Source organism: Salminus brasiliensis, chromosome 22, assembly GCF_030463535.1.
Source record: "Salminus brasiliensis chromosome 22, fSalBra1.hap2, whole genome shotgun sequence".
Classification (NCBI taxonomy): domain Eukaryota; kingdom Metazoa; phylum Chordata; class Actinopteri; order Characiformes; family Bryconidae; genus Salminus; species Salminus brasiliensis.
Window position 1 is genome coordinate 15,372,747 of NC_132899.1, and position 15,917 is coordinate 15,388,663.

General features: G+C 40.6%; 1 protein-coding gene across 6 annotated transcripts in view; it reads right to left on the bottom strand.

Annotated features, from left to right (window-relative positions):
- rbfox3a (RNA binding fox-1 homolog 3a) overlaps window positions 1-15,917 on the bottom strand; it is a 444,039-nt gene that overhangs the window by 412,348 nt on the left and 15,774 nt on the right. Inside the window, exon 2 of one of the 6 annotated variants that reach the window (XM_072666965.1) lies at window positions 6,221-6,253. The exons of the other annotated variants lie outside the window; for them this stretch is intronic. The gene's annotated coding sequence lies outside the window, so the exon portion shown is untranslated. The remainder of the gene's footprint in view (window positions 1-6,220; window positions 6,254-15,917) is intronic. 6 annotated transcript variants of the gene reach the window in all.

Here is a 15,917-nt window from a genome sequence, read left to right on the forward strand (position 1 = left end):
TATCTTGAAAAAGAAGCTTGACTCTCATTGATTCTAAGACTTGCAGGCACAAGTCGTTCTCTCCCTCCCTCCCTCAAAAAAAAAAAAAATCTGTCCACACTCTCTGATGAGATGACAAATTAGTGGAAAACAATTTGCTTGTACTTCTTATACAATTATCAGTATCCATCCATCATCACATCTGAATCCATTTGCCTTAATGTAACAAAGAATCTTCAGACTCCCAAGTTCTATAGGTCAAACACTTCCCTGAAGAAAAAAGTGAGATGTCACCAAATGCCATTTAGAGGCGGTATCAGAGAGCTTCCTGAAACGTTGTTTATCAGAGGGCTAACAGAGATGGTGATGATATTGACACACCACGCCAGAGATAAGCCACTTCACATCCATATTGATCAGTGCTTCTGACAATCATCTGGAGACAAACACTGACTACTTTGCCCAGACAAAGACATTGTACGCCTGCACATACACATGCACACAAGTATATACAAAAACACCTCCGACCTTTAGAATCGAGCTTTTAATTTAGATTGGCGGGAAAGCCCCTATGTTTGTACACCTACTTGCACTGTTAATGTAAAACATTAAAGAAACAAGTTACTTTTTTTATCTGCTAAACAAACATAATATCATTTGTTTGACATCATTTCACCATCCTGGACACATTTAAAAAGGTGGCCCTATGTGTGTTGAATTATTATTCACAAACTATCAGATTTGTGTTTTTCATTTATAAATATTAGCCTTTTTGTATACACTAGGTCTTAAATGTACACTGCAATGGCTAAACTAAATCAAATCAGGTTTATTACATTAACACAGGTGTAAAGGTGAGTGAAATAGTCCCTTACAGTAGTAAAAAATACAGAATATACACACATTAACTTATATTACAACTCTATACAAACTGCACTGTTCAAACTGTACAGGTTTATTTATATAATCTGTGAAATGCTTACATTACTATTTAAATAAAGAAATTGTTTGGTAGCTACAGAAAATACATTATACTTGATACTACAGGGCCCAATTCATATATTCTTTTCATTTAAACACATGTACACATTTCAATATTTTCTCTTTTTGTTTTTAATTTTACTTCATAGAGTGTTTGTTTTGTAGAGTGTTTATAACTACATACACAGTCGCAACTGTAGCAACTGCAATTTGTAAAAAAAAAAAAAATCAGAAAAGTATTTCTGATTCTGAATAAGGCAACTAACAGTTTTTATATAATGCTAATGTCCCTAACAAACACAAGCCTTTGACCTCTTTTCATGTATAGGGACATTACATTGGTTGGATGAGAAGGAATCACACCACCTCTGGTAGTAACTGGTACATGTACAGTTTCATTCGATTCACACGATACTAAAACCCTGAAATGGGGTTCTAAATAACTGAATGCAAAAATAAAAAAGATCAAGATTTGTATTCTTCATTCATACTGATTTTGTTTATTGCAGACAAACCTCACAACTAAATGAGGAGTCCACAGAAAATGCCCTAATGGTCACTGAAAGCTGATCCTCTGCCACCTTTTCCGGCATGCTTCTACAGCTCTGCAGAGGAAGGCACCACAATCTCTCCGACCCGCAAGCAGCCACCAGCATATTAGTATTGGGAACCACACCAATCTCTGTCAATTACGCTGCCGTTTCTTTCCCCTTCTAACCAGCTCAGAATTGAATAAAGGGGTAATCATCAATTTAAAGGGCCCCAAACCAGCCCTTCCTATTCAGACAGTGCCAAAGTTCTACATTTCATAATGGCTGTCTCTCAATAATAAACAAGAGAAATAAATTAGATTCTGGGGTGCAAGTACATTTATGCAATTTCATTATGTCTCCCCCTGTGCTGGGCTGCTTTCTCCCTCCGATACAAAAAAGGAAGCTCTCAGCAATATTCACGCCAAATAAATGAAATAGCTTAACACCATAACAAGCAGAATAAAAGGCCCAGAGCAATGTCATACCTGGACTCCCACTTTTTCCTATCTCATACTATTTAAGAACACTGCATATGCAAGCTGGACACACTCTGACTACCGTACCCGTGTCTGATTAATGAAACTGTGACCAGAAATTCACACCACGCAATGCTGTCATTTTCATAAGTCAATTGAGAGTCATTTTCAGTTTAATATAATTTTCACACAAAGTAAAAGAGAGAAATCCATGGATTAACTTCCAACACCTTTTAACATAGAACAGCTCTTGGTCTTACATCCTAAAATAATCATAATTTTCTGCCCTGGATGTAGGAAATGCCCTTAATATCACAATGAACACATCTTGTCTTCTTAGATACAGACCTTTTCAGTCTTTAAGAGGGCTAAACCACTAATTCACTACATAGTTACTGCACGCAAGCAACCAAGTGTTCTTTTGGAGACTGATAGCAGTTAAATATGCTGACCAAGCAAGCAATGCCCAAGTAAGTAAATGTCCTAAAACTGAGTGAATTCAGGGATGAAGTCAGGGATGTCCTTGGTTGTAGTCTTTCACCATGCAGCTCCACTCAATTGGATTTAGCACAAATTTAATTTTGCCCTGCACATTTTTTCAGTGTTTCTGTGGATCATTAACAACGAAGTCCATTTTCCTCTTGAGCACTACTGGGCAGTTTTAGCTGTAGGCTACATTTGAACCTCCTTAAATTACAAAAGAACTTAGTGACTTCTAAAGGCCTGTTCTGCCTAACACACCAGAACAGAATTTGAGAATGTCCAATTATTTTAGACAAATCATGCTTACACACTTTGCATACATGTACTGTGGAATAAACACAGTCATTTATTTTATTTGTATTATGTTCTGAAGTGTTCAAAGGGAGTGCAGTTTTAGACAAACGAATGCAGGGCAAAATGTAACATTGGTATTTTATCTAGTTAACCAGAACAAACCAAAAAAAAAAAAGTTTTTTGTGTGTTATTGAGCCGAATGCTACAATTATTTTTGTGAGGATTTGTCTGGTTTTAAACAGTAAGACAGAACATTAGGAATATCAGCCATAAAACAGTGATTCAGCTTCAGCAGCATCAGCATCGACTGGTGAACAGCGGGAAGATGTCAAATGTTGTAGTCAAATGTTTTGCATTTCTAATAACTTGGTTTAGTGTGTAGAATTGCATCTCTGCACAAGAGAGAGACAAAGAGTGGAGCAAGAAAGCCTGGCCACAATCCTCTGGGTCACTATTCCGGACAGACTGCAGCTGATCCTTCTCTTTCTGATGGTATTCTGAGTAATTCTGTACTTTGTCATCAACTGTGGCAAGAGCTTCCTGTAGTCCCGGAAATGCCATTTTAGGACTGTACGGATCTTGCAGTTTTTCTTTAATGAATTTCCAGGACGTAATGGCCTGCCCATGTTGGCAGTTGTTTTAAGTCTTAAATCAGGCCTCATAAAGCTTTTTGGACAGTGATTCCCCCTTACATCAACAATTAAGAGCAAACCAGACAAAATGTCTCTCTAACCATGTTCTAATTATTTGCTTCTGATGTGGTGCACCTTATTATTATAGTTAGAATAATTATTAAAATATTATTATTATTATCATTATTACTACTATATTATAGTATTATTATACAGTATTATGTATATATATATATATATATATATATATATATATATATATATATTTTTTTTTTTTTTTACTGGTTTTATATATATATATATATATATATATATATATATATATATATATGTATATATATATATAATCAGTAATCTGTGAACTGAAAGTATTCCAGCCTTGCATAGTCTCACTACTGAGAGTTGCTGAGAGTTGCTTTGTCTGACCCTGTAAACAGACGTCTCATGCTGCGCTCTTTGCTCTAGGTTACTGAAGGGCAGGATAACCTCAGAGAGACGAAGAGCAGAGCGTGGAAGCCTGGGCACCATCCTCTGGGTCGCTCCATTCTGGACAGACTTTGCAGCTGAACAACAGCAGGGCCTCCAGAGCGCTCATGGGACAGTCAGTCTGAATGGCTGTAATTGTGTCGCTCTTGCATACCACTGCTGCACTCCAGCACCAGAAGAGCTGTTTGCTCGTCTCGGCTGGGGAGGAGATCCGACAATGGCCAGACTGCCTGACTGACACATCAAAAAGTTCTCTGCCTCCCTTCTCTCCTAGCCTGCACAGGCCGGCTCCGAAGGGACTTCCCCTAATCCCTGCCTCTCTGAAAGGATGTTTAATGAAGCCCTAATTAGCGAGACGCTACTAAACGTCGCTAGAGCATTGTATCCTCGCCACTCTCATGTGCAGGAGATGCTTTAAAAAACACACACACACATACACACACATGCAAAAGGGGAAAATGACCTTCTTCATTATGGGGCTCCCGTTCCTATTTGACTTTCACTTGAATTATTTATTTGTTTTCTCCTTCTTGGCCATCCTCCTCATTAAGCCAGTCCCCCTTTCTCTACTGCTGCTGTCTTGCTTTCCCCTTCTGTCCTCTTACACATACATGCTAAGGGGAAATAAGCAAGAATAAAATCGCCAGGCCTTATTTGGTTCATCTTGCCCGTAATGTCTTTATTCAGGATTATTATGTTGTTATGAGTTGTGTCCTCTGGCTTTAAGTGCATGCATTAAACATCACACAAGGCCTTACATATGCACAGGGGGATTTAAAGGAAAGACTGCTTCCTGGTAGGGAGAGGTCGAGCTGAGGAATCGGCAGACTGAACAAACTGTAGGCATGGAAGGCACGCAATGGCAACTTCCACTTTGTGTCCTCTGGCTATTCTTCAACCTCTTTAGCTTCAAACTAAAACACACCCCCATTTCAGGTCTCATCACAAGTGGAGAAAGTGGATAGATCTTTTAAGGGAATTTTTCTGTGCTCGTTTTTCTGAGGTAGAAAGAACCAAGTCTAACTAAGTCTAAACTCCTGTTCTGTATATTTCAGTACATAGCCAATAACAATAACCAATAGTACTGCATAGTTAGGTGCAGCTGACTAGATAGACAACGACAAAGTGTCCATAATATATCTATTTTATTTTCTTAATTGAATTTGCCAATTATATTATTATTTATTTTCAGTCAATAAATGTGTCGCTGGTAGGTTTCATGTATCATCATACACATCATACGCATTAAAAAAGTACACAATGTCTTTTAAAATATTGGTCCTTGGTCCTGTAAACGTGAACAGCTTTATCTGATCAACAAGTCTGCCGAGCATGGTGTGTTTCTCTGGAGCCTGCTGTGAGTGTGTGAGAACAGGACCTGTTTAAGGCGCACGGAGTGGCTACATGAGCCAACTAGCAGTGGCTGGTGCTCAGAACTGGGTTCTAGGTGTGCTCAGACACAGAGCACGGTGACAGCTCAGTTGAAAAGCGGAACAGTAACCAGAGGCTGTGTGAAAGAGGAGCCCTCAGTACAGCATGGATCACCGTGGGGGGGGGGATTCAAATCCTTTCCCCTCACAATTCAATTCTTCAAGGTGTGTCCTTTATCTGCAGCAATTTCCAAAGGCTCAAGCACTCTCCTCCCTGATGAATGAAATGCTTTCGAGAGGTGTCATCGGCGCTGCTCCAAGGCCACAGCATCCCATCCCGTTCTCTTTGTTTGTTTTCCCATTTCCTTTCTTTTCTTTTTCTTTTTATTTGCCTTGTCCATCCACAGACAAGAGCCACCCCGCACGCAATGGGAACAAGCACCCTGGAGTAGGGTAAGGCAAGGTTCTGAGTGATAATGGATTCAATTAAAGCAACTTTTCAACCACAACAGCGTACAAAAAGAAGTGATCAAAAATGCTGATGGACCAGATATGAGACATGTTGATCTGCTGAGCTTATGTTAACCAAGTTTGATCAAAATTTACAGTACAGTCATGGCCAAAAATACATGCACCCCTGCACTTCTTTCAGAAAATGCACCACTTCTCCCAAACAGTTGTTACAATTACAAATGCTTTGGTATTACAAGTTTACAAGTTTACTCCAAAAACAGAAAAGTAGTAGTAGTACTCAAAAGCTGACTGGACATAGTTTCAAAATTGTAAAACAATAATTGGATTTCAATCATTTGCTGCTTTTTTGTTTTGTTTTGGTTTTTGTGGTAAGGGACAGGTACTATCAAGATAGAAATCACATGATCAACCAATTTAAATGGAGCAAAGTTGACTCAATCCTTGTGTCTGTGTTCCACACTGACAACAGAGACTTCAAAAAAAAAGCCGCACTGAAGTATGCCAGAACTTACCTGAGGAAGCCACAATCCTTCTGGGAGAACGTCCTGTGGAGAGATGAGACCAAAATAGTACCATTGTACCATTTACGGAAAACGAAGGCACTTGATGCCTTGACTATTTGAAGGCATTTTGAAATCTGAAGACTACCACAGAATTTTGGAGGACGATGGTGGGCCCAGTGTCAAAAAGCTGGTCTCCATTAGAAATAATGGGTTTTCCAGCAGGACAATGACCCAAAGCGAGGTTGTGAGTCTTTCAGCAGGACAATGATCCAAAGTATATCTGAAAGCACCCAGAAATTGTGTAAGACAAAGCGCTGGAGATTTCTGAAGCAGCCAGAAGTGAGTCCAGATCTAAATCTTGAACACCTGTGCAGATAACTCAAAACAGCAGTTGGGAGAAGGTACCCTAGAAATCCATTAGTAGTTAGTAAATTAAGAGTGGTCCAACACTCCAGTAGAGAGGTGTAAGAAATTCATTCATGGTTATATGGTTAAACAAAGTACCACATATTAAGTTGAGGGTGCCAATAATTTTGTCCAGTCCATTTCTGGAGTTATGTGTGAAATTATATCAGATGTGTGTTTAAATGCAAACAAAATAAATCAACTGTTAAAATAAAATGTGTTGTTCTGGGAGAGGTGCCAATAACTGTGGCCATGTGTATTACAGTGTGTATTAACAAAATATATTGAATCTACATTTATATCTATATCTGATATAATATTCATAAATCAATACACGATTTGTGTGTTAGAACCAATAGGTCTACTTTATTTACAAGATTTTAAACTGAAATAATACTGGCACCTGAAACTATGAACAGAGACAGCAAATTTGCATTTTGGTGCAATTCAAAAAGTCTAATACAGAGCAAAAAAGGGGAGCACACACTGTTCCGATGGTAGCACACACTGTCCTGATGGTAGCACATACTGTTCGGCTTCTTTGGATGAATGCAGTTGGTGCACTGACCCAGCTGCGTCACAACGTCTAACATAGTGTCTACATACATGTGGACAGGCAAGCACCAACAAGCACTCAACAATTAAATCCATGGCAGAGGTAAGCAGTCCTACGTTCTGCTACACACACACACACACACACACACACACACACACACACACACACACACACACACACACACACAGAGAGAGAGAGAGAGAGAGAGACAGACAGACAGACAGACAGAGAGAGAGAGAGACACAGAGAGAGAGAGACAAACACAAAATAGGTAGCCCTTCGCTCTTAATCTTAAGATTTGGGAGACGGAGAGAGAAAGACAGAGAGGGAAAGAAAGACAATGAATGTGTACAAGTGTGTGTGGTGCGTCAGAAAAAAGAATGAGTGTGAGTGAGCAAGTGAAGAGCACTGTGAGAGCAAGTGTGTGTGTGTGTGTGTGAGCGAGAGAGAGAGGAAGAGAAAGTTAGCAAAAGAAAAAGAGAAAAGAAAGAGAAAGAGAGAGCACGAGTGAGTGAGACAGGGAGAGTGTGTGCGTGTGCGAGAGTAAAAATCAGAAAGTGAAAAGAAAAAGTAAAAGAAAGAGAGCGTGAGTGAGTGAGTGAGTGAGAGAGAGTGATTTAGTGAGTGAGAAAAGAGAGTAAGAGACAAAGAGAGAATGAGTGAGTGAGCAGGCAAGTGACGAGGAGAAAAAGTGTCTGTAAGTAAGATAAGTGAATGTAGATGTGCCTGTGTGTGTGAGAGAGTGAAAGCAAAAGAGGCAGACAGAGAATGAATGTGTGTATGTGATGTGTGACAGAAAGACTGTAAGTGAGCAAGCAAGTAGACTGTGTTTAAGTGTGAGTGAGTGAGTGAGTGAGGATAATGAATGTGTGTGAGATGAGTGCATGAGAGAGAGAGAGCGAGAGCAAGAGAGAGAGAAAGGAGAATGAGTTTGTGTTTTTGTGTGTAAGCACTGTGTGTGTGAGAGAGAGAGAATGTGAGTGAGTGTGTGTGTTTGTTGAAGAAAGAAAGAGAGAGAGAATGAGCGAGGGAGAGAGTGTATGAAAGTAAAAGTGTGTGTGTGTGTGTGTGTGTGTGTGTGGCCAGCTGTCTCCAGCCATCCCCTGAGAACGGTCTCTGTACACCTGCTATCTTGCGAGGCCAGGTGGGAGACAGAGAATGAGTCACAGGCTGACAGGACGACACGCACAAGACAAAGTAGGGTCCACCCCTCTCCTCCACCCCTGGCCAAGCCGTGTGTGAATAACACACCAGTCTTCTTGCGGAACGCTTCACAGAAGCTAGAGAGCAGGGTACCACCATCACGCCACAAACCACACACGAGCAAACACATTGTACATGGTCATCTGGTCAGCTCTGAGGAACCTTCTGAAGGATTACAGTTTAGCACACCACAGCTCATTACTCACGTAACGCCTAGGCTGCATCTGAAGGCCAGCGGGCAGAAAGAAGCGTCACCAGGGCGGCGTACCGTTACAAAACGAGGAGGCAGAGGAATTTAGCTCTTGTGCATGAATGCAATGCTAAACATTGCTTTAGTTGTAAGCTTCTTAGCACTCTGGAATCAATGAACAGATTCCTGAGGTATTATGAATGCAAAGCCAATGTAAAATTAAGTGAGAAAAACAAATCTGAGGGAAGATTTACCTTTTTATCTGTCAAGAGGCTTCATAAGCTCACTTGCTCAACCACAAGATTCCCCGTTCCAGACTTAAACCGAGTCCCTGATCAGCAATAATTCTCCTAAGTATTGCTGACATTAGCCTGAGAAAGATTAACAAATGATTAAGCGGATCTGCTCCATTATCACATGATAAGACTTGGCAGAGCCAAAAGCTCCTTCATGCGTACAGTAACTCAGCAGAGAGCAAAAGAGGCTGAAAGTCTCGTCAAATGTCTTCCATTCACACAAACTCCAGTAACGCAACAATGAAGCTACTTTCTTGTTGTATTTTCACATCACTGCCACAGTTTGCTAAATAATGTCCATTATTGGACGCTTCCCTGGCAGCTGATGGACAATGCAATCAGCACTGAACTTTCAGAGTCGACTTTCAAATCCATTCTAATTTCAGATTTAGAAATGCCAACAAACATTTAAGATGGGCAGACACACACAGACTCGCATACACACTCTCACACAGTCTAACACTAATTAAAAACCTTCCAATTCAAGGACTCTTTTGATTGACCGTAATGGTTTAGTAATCTTGTCTCTGTGCCTTGACCTACTCTGTCGCTGTGCACGATTTATGGCACCCAATTACAATTTGTATAAGCCTTGCCAGGCGAGTGGGCCCCGGCGAGAGCGCGCTAGGCCTTTTGAGGCCTCGTAACGTGTGCCTTTACTACAGATTTAGCCAGCTCTGCCCTTCAATTCCTCATCCCTTTGCTCTTACCTTCTTTTCGGAGTTATCTTCTTTTTGAAGTTGGTCAATACTAGTGCTCTAACGGACAACTACACTGTTTCATTTCATTCCTGGACTCTTTCGGTCACATTATTGTCACACACGGTATATAGTGGCCGGTAAGCCAAAAATCTGCCAAAAAGAAAAAAAAAGCTGCCCTCATGGTCAAGCAGTGCTTGTTTTTTTAATAGTCTTCTAATATTAAATGAAAATGTGTGTGTGTTTGTGTGTTTAATACTTTGCAATGATACTCCCTTAAGTTTGGATTTAAACAGGACAAAACGGTCCACTGGAAACAAGCTACAGTATATCGGGTTTGTCAGACATTCATGCAGCATATAGAACCAATCATCAGCAAGCACAGGCTCATTAACTTTATTAATGCAAACTTTAATAACATAAAACCAAGATATATTTGCCAAATACCATGACTCAATTTTATCTATAGCGCCCAGCACAGCTAATAATGTACAGGCTGCTGTTGGGATCCTTTGATGTTCTGCTTTCAGCATTATCCAAATTGCCAAGGATTAAACACAAACGAGAGTCAAAACCATGGGCTACACTACAGCTGCAGCCCCATCTCAATTAAAGCAAACCTGAACATATCTGCCCCTGTTTGTGATGCCTCTGAGCCAATTTGAGCCATTCCAGGCCCAGAGAAGCAGGAGGATGCTGGGTAGTTTGCGGGAAGTCAATCTTGATCAGTGTAACTGCCAGAGCCAGGCAGCCAGGGGTGAGGGCAAGCCTTGCGCCCAATTCTGACACAGATAGCACTTGTCAGCCAAAAGTAAGTGCATCCTCATGCCTCTGTGTTTGACTTGCATAATCAGTAACGCTGAGAGCACTTTTGCAAACTGGGACGATGCATTGGAAACCATACACACCGTTCTCACTGTAAGCTGACCAGCCCTCAAAGGCCCTGCTTACCAATGCTAGTTAGCACCCTGAAGACAATAACAAAAAAGAAAAGAAAAGAAAAAAAAATCATTCTCACTCTCGACAACCCATCACGAATGATCTATAACGGTGTCTGTAACTGCCAATAAAACTGCTGATTTACTATGTGCATAAAGTGCCTAAGCAGGGAACACTGTGAGCACATTAATAACAGAAGGAACAAATCCTCAGCCCAAAGGCCCAAAAAGGTCCCTACTAAATCAGATAGAAAACTCACAAAATTCCACTAAAGTAGGTCCATTTTCTCTTCACATCCCAATCTGCAAGCTGCAAAACCTTGTTTTTTATGAACCTATAAGCAAACAATATGCTAAAATTAGACTGTGGGGAATAAAGAACGGAAAACACATGGTAACATCCTCTATATCCACAAGATTGTGGATACCTGCTTATCCAGCATGTCCCCAGAAATCAAATTAAAACAATGCAAAAACACTCCTATGACCATTTCCTTGAGCTTGTGACATGAGGCTTTATCCTCTAAATGTGTGGCTTGAGCCTCAGCTAGCTGGAACACAGTCTAAGCAGTGGTGTTTAGCCTGCTAGCTAACTTACCTAAGCCTAGCTAGCCAGCACTTTACTTGTCATATTACAACATCCCTCCAACACCAGTCACTCGACTCAACTCTCTCAGATACACGTTTTTAACACCAATATTTGCGTCTATTAGTCCAGCTAGGTTAGTAGCCGAGTGGGCTTAACTTAGTGAGTGGGCTACAGAACCAAGACCACAGAATAGCCCAACTCTAGTTGTAATGGGAGTAAATGTAGTAACATGTAACAAGAATTGTCCTTGAGCTAGTCACAAATACAAGAGTTTGGATGCTTAAAGCTGTTCAATTTCAACACCAGCACATCGAATAAAGCACTGATTTTATCCGGCATGCTCAAAGAAAAAATCAAGCATAAAATTGCATGCTACTGGCCCCTTGGTCAAGAGAACACATTCCGGCCCATAGCCAACTGCTTCTAAACCTTTTACTCTACCAGAAAACTGAAATTTGGTGCATTATTAGTTGAGTTTGTGAGTCAAACCTAATCAAAATAAAAGGTTTCACCCTTTAAAAGATGGAGTCAAATTTCCTTTAACTTTTATAGCTCTAATACAAAAATCAGCCATAATATTAGTACTATTACTAATATTGAATAGGTCCTCCTTGTCCTGACAGACTATTCAAGGAATGGACTCTCTAAGATCTCTGAAGGTGTCCTGTGGTATCTGGCGCCAAGACGTCAGAAGCCGATCCTTTAAATCCTGTAAATTGTGAGGTGGAGCCTCCATGGCTTGTATCAATGAGCTTGTGCAGTGCAATGAGCAATGACATTATATGCTGCATCACAGACAAAAGCAATTCACAATAACTGAAGGCTGTTGCACTTAAGTCAAACGATTAGACATGGGATATTTTTCCACTGTTCTCATTGTCCGTTAGCGCTTCATGCCACGGAGAGTGAACGTAACAATTAAGTGAGAATGAGCTGCAATGCAATATATTAAACATCACGAGTCATTTGCCAGAGTGAACATCTCACAGACATTAAAATAATTAATGTGCCCAACAAAGTTGTCGAGTTCTATTAAATGCTTAAGATCCCAGTGTCTCATTGGGCAAAGACAGAACATTACTACACAAAGAGACTTTGTGCAAGGGGGTGGGAGAGAAAAGGTCTTTATCTGATGCTGCCAGGCCAAACCACACACAATTACATAAATGTCATGTCATAGTATCGTTCCGATAGAGCAGCATCCATCACTGCGCCTCGAGAAACATTCAGCAATCTGTTACATAGACTGTGGGCACTCAGGTTGAGTGTTTGATTTGGGGGCTGAATGTATGCAGGGAAGACTATAATGAAATATATCTCATGTTTAGTTTTTTTCCCCAGCTACTTTCATACTATGGATATGAGGTGCCACCTACTTTATATATAATATATATAAAATATATTTATATTTATATACACACACACACAATCTGTCAGAAAAAGGTAGAAACTGCATTATTTTATGGAAATTTAAAATGTTTAAGTGACTTTAAAGACTAGCCCACCTATTATAATTAACCCCACTGGGGTAACATTTGAACACATGTAGTATATTTGATTTTATATGATTTTTATTCAATTAATTTTGAGCATTTAAGCACTTATATATATAAAGTGAGAGAGAGATATGCTATAATTAGCCCAAGTTTTTTAATTATCTGCTGATTCTAGTATTAAAATACATACCAAGAATATTCTTCTGTAGCTTCTTTGTGATCCTGCTTGCTTTATTTAGGTTTAATAAAGGATGGTTCCAGACAGATACATGATTGCCTCACTAGATCCCATGACCAAAACATGCATGCAATGGTCTTAGGAAACAGAAAGCACGTCATTATGACATTAAACAACTGAACTAGAGTGCATCTGTTGGGAGGGTGAATTTTATTAGTTTGCTTTGTACTCCATTTCCATAATGTTTCCTAGACCACGTTGGGCCTGCACTTCTTCACTGATTTTATGGCCTCTCTCTTTCGGCAGAATATTGAGCCCCCACTCCATTAAAATGGTACCGCAGCTAACCTTCATCATCACCAGCAGCTGGCCCGGGTTTGCTTCTATAACTTTCTTACTGATATGCTGACCGTGGTGTGTGCCGTGATATATAGAGGCACATTTTTCAATATAATCATGCCACGCGAGCTGAGTGCTCCGCTGCACTGATTGTAAACCAAACCATGTGTGCTCTCCACCCCAACAAGAAAACACGCACGCAGGCGCACACAGAAAATGAGTGCATGCCCCTGTTCTGTTGTTGAACACATATGCACCTTAATCAGGCCTCTGTCATTGGCTCGGCTGGGAGAATAGATGAAGTCCTCGGTGACCTGACCTCCATTAGATCACTTATTCACAGCTGATGAGGTGTGATAACATCAGCTATCGATTAGGAGATGGAGAAAAAATGATGAGAGAGGAGAGAGGGAGCGAGAGGGAGCAAGAGAGAGAAGGAAGGAAAGAATGGTAGAAAGAGAGAGGGATGGAAAGGGGGGGGGGGTGGGAGGGCTTGCTGTCTAAGCAGTTCAGAGGATTGATCAGGTCTCTGACTCTGGCCCTCGGTCTCAGCTCAAGACCAATTCACTCAGCTTTCCAAAATATGCCATACTCACTTCCGTTCCAGCCCAGAAGGGCTTCTTCAAATCTAAATGCAAATCAGCTATTTAAGGCAATTAACAACCTGCTCTACATGATCTTAACACAAGATGGGAATGATGCAACATTTGGTGTAGGGCTCAAGCCTTGGAATTAAGTCACTGATGTCTATTTGTTCAAAATGCTTGGATTGTTATTTGTGCACATGTATAAAATGGCTGGAGGTAGTGGTGGGAAATATGAGGTTTTCTTAATATTGTAAAATATGTCAGAATACTAAGTGTATCATGGGTACTTGGGTACATGGGTACTTTAGTGGGTACTTGGATAGATATTGCTTTAAAAAATAAAGAAGTTTGTTTTTTTGGGGGGCATAAACTGTTTACTCAGAAAATATCTTTAGCTAGCATTCAAAAGATACCTCTAAGCTTAGATACTATTAAGTACAAAAGTCAGTATGGGTACCATAACATTCACATACATGCATACACTTCGTCCAAGTACTTTTAGAAGAGCTGGGTCTTCAGTCTGCATTTGAAAACAGCAAGTGACTCTACCATTCGTTCCACCACTTCGGTGCCAGGACAGAAAAAAGCCTGCAGGCTTGTCTTTCGTGAATCTTAAAGGATGGTGGGTCAAACGGAGTTGTAATTGAAACTCAAAGGGATCTTGGTAGAGATCGGATTTTGACCACTGCCATCAAGAACGGAGAGGCGGTCCTTTCTTGGCTTTACTTGAGGAATTTTCTACTGATGAAAAAATGACCTTTTAGTTGAATTTCCAATGTGGATTATACTGCAACAACCATTTTAGTTCTGTATATCAAATCACACAACAACAAGCGTTTTATTTTTTTTTTGTTTTTGAGTATTAAGCATATATATTAATATTATACTTCTTACTTCTATACTCTTATTCTATAACTCTTAATAACTCTCTATTCACCTACTTTTTAACAATTCCTTGATTTTGTAAGTATATTATTTCTGCAAACACCAAATACAAAAACACTAGTATTTTTTTCAGTATCAACATGTGGTTGTGAGAACATCTTTAGCCATCATAGATAGATTTCTTGTCTTTTTGTCTGCATTTATGTCGAGGTGAAACTTGAAAGAAAAAGGGGAATCTAAAGAAAAGGCCATGCCTCACGCTGTTAACACAAAAAGCTTGAGTCATCACGCCCACGTCCTTGATGATAAAAATGACGAAGGGGGTATATCATTCATTAAACATTTGCCAAATGAGCTTTGCCAGATCAGACAATACTGTTGGTATAAAATGCCAAAGGAAATTTATTGCCGCAGGACGCAGGCCCTGCCCCCTGCAGTAGAATTCCATGAGAGTCCTGGCTCCCATTGATCTCATCTTGGGCTCCACGTTGACTTTTTTTTCTGATCAATGCCCTGAGAGGAGGGAGAGAGAGAAAAAAAGTGCCCGTCGATGACTGACATCAATGATGTACAACCACTGTGGTCACCCTGACAGCACCTGGTTGTCCTGACCCGCAGTAAGGCACGCAGCCACTGCTGGCCAAGGACAAAAGGAGGAGTGTGGCTCTGTAGCTTGGCGAGACTGAGCGCTGTAGCAGGTGCAGGCTCTCCTCTCCGCCTGCTGGGACTGTGGAGCCGGGCCGGTGGGGTGCTTCCTGCTCCCCACACGATGGACCCGTCCCACAGCCGGCTACACGCCAGAGCAGCTCCGAGCCAGAGCACACGAGTCCATAAGATAGACAGAGAGAGTGCTAGCGCGCAAGAAAGAGCGAGAGGAAAAAAGATGGGGCGGGGGGGGGGGGATTAGGGCAGTCACATGTACCTCCAGACATAGACAGAGAACTCTGCACAAAAGTATAAGGGTGTGACCAATATGCTGGATTGCTAATAACATCAACTGGTCCAATTAATTCAGCAGTACCTGCAAAAATTCCACCACTGACCTTATGCAAAAACACTGACCACACTGACTTTATGCAAAATGTATCCACCTCCAGCATGCGCATAACACAAATGTGAAAAGTACTCATGAAAAACAAGAGCTAATTAAAATATTTTTGGGTAAAAATGTTCTTAGCAGTTGAACTCCAGTGTGAAGTATCTTGTGTTTACTCCTTACACCACATACCATATACTGTGAGGACATAAAAAAGTGATATTTCAATACTGTGAAAATCCCATTCCATAGCAACCCTGGTTTTAAAGAACCATGTTTACATTCTACATCAAACTCTTCTAAAACAATA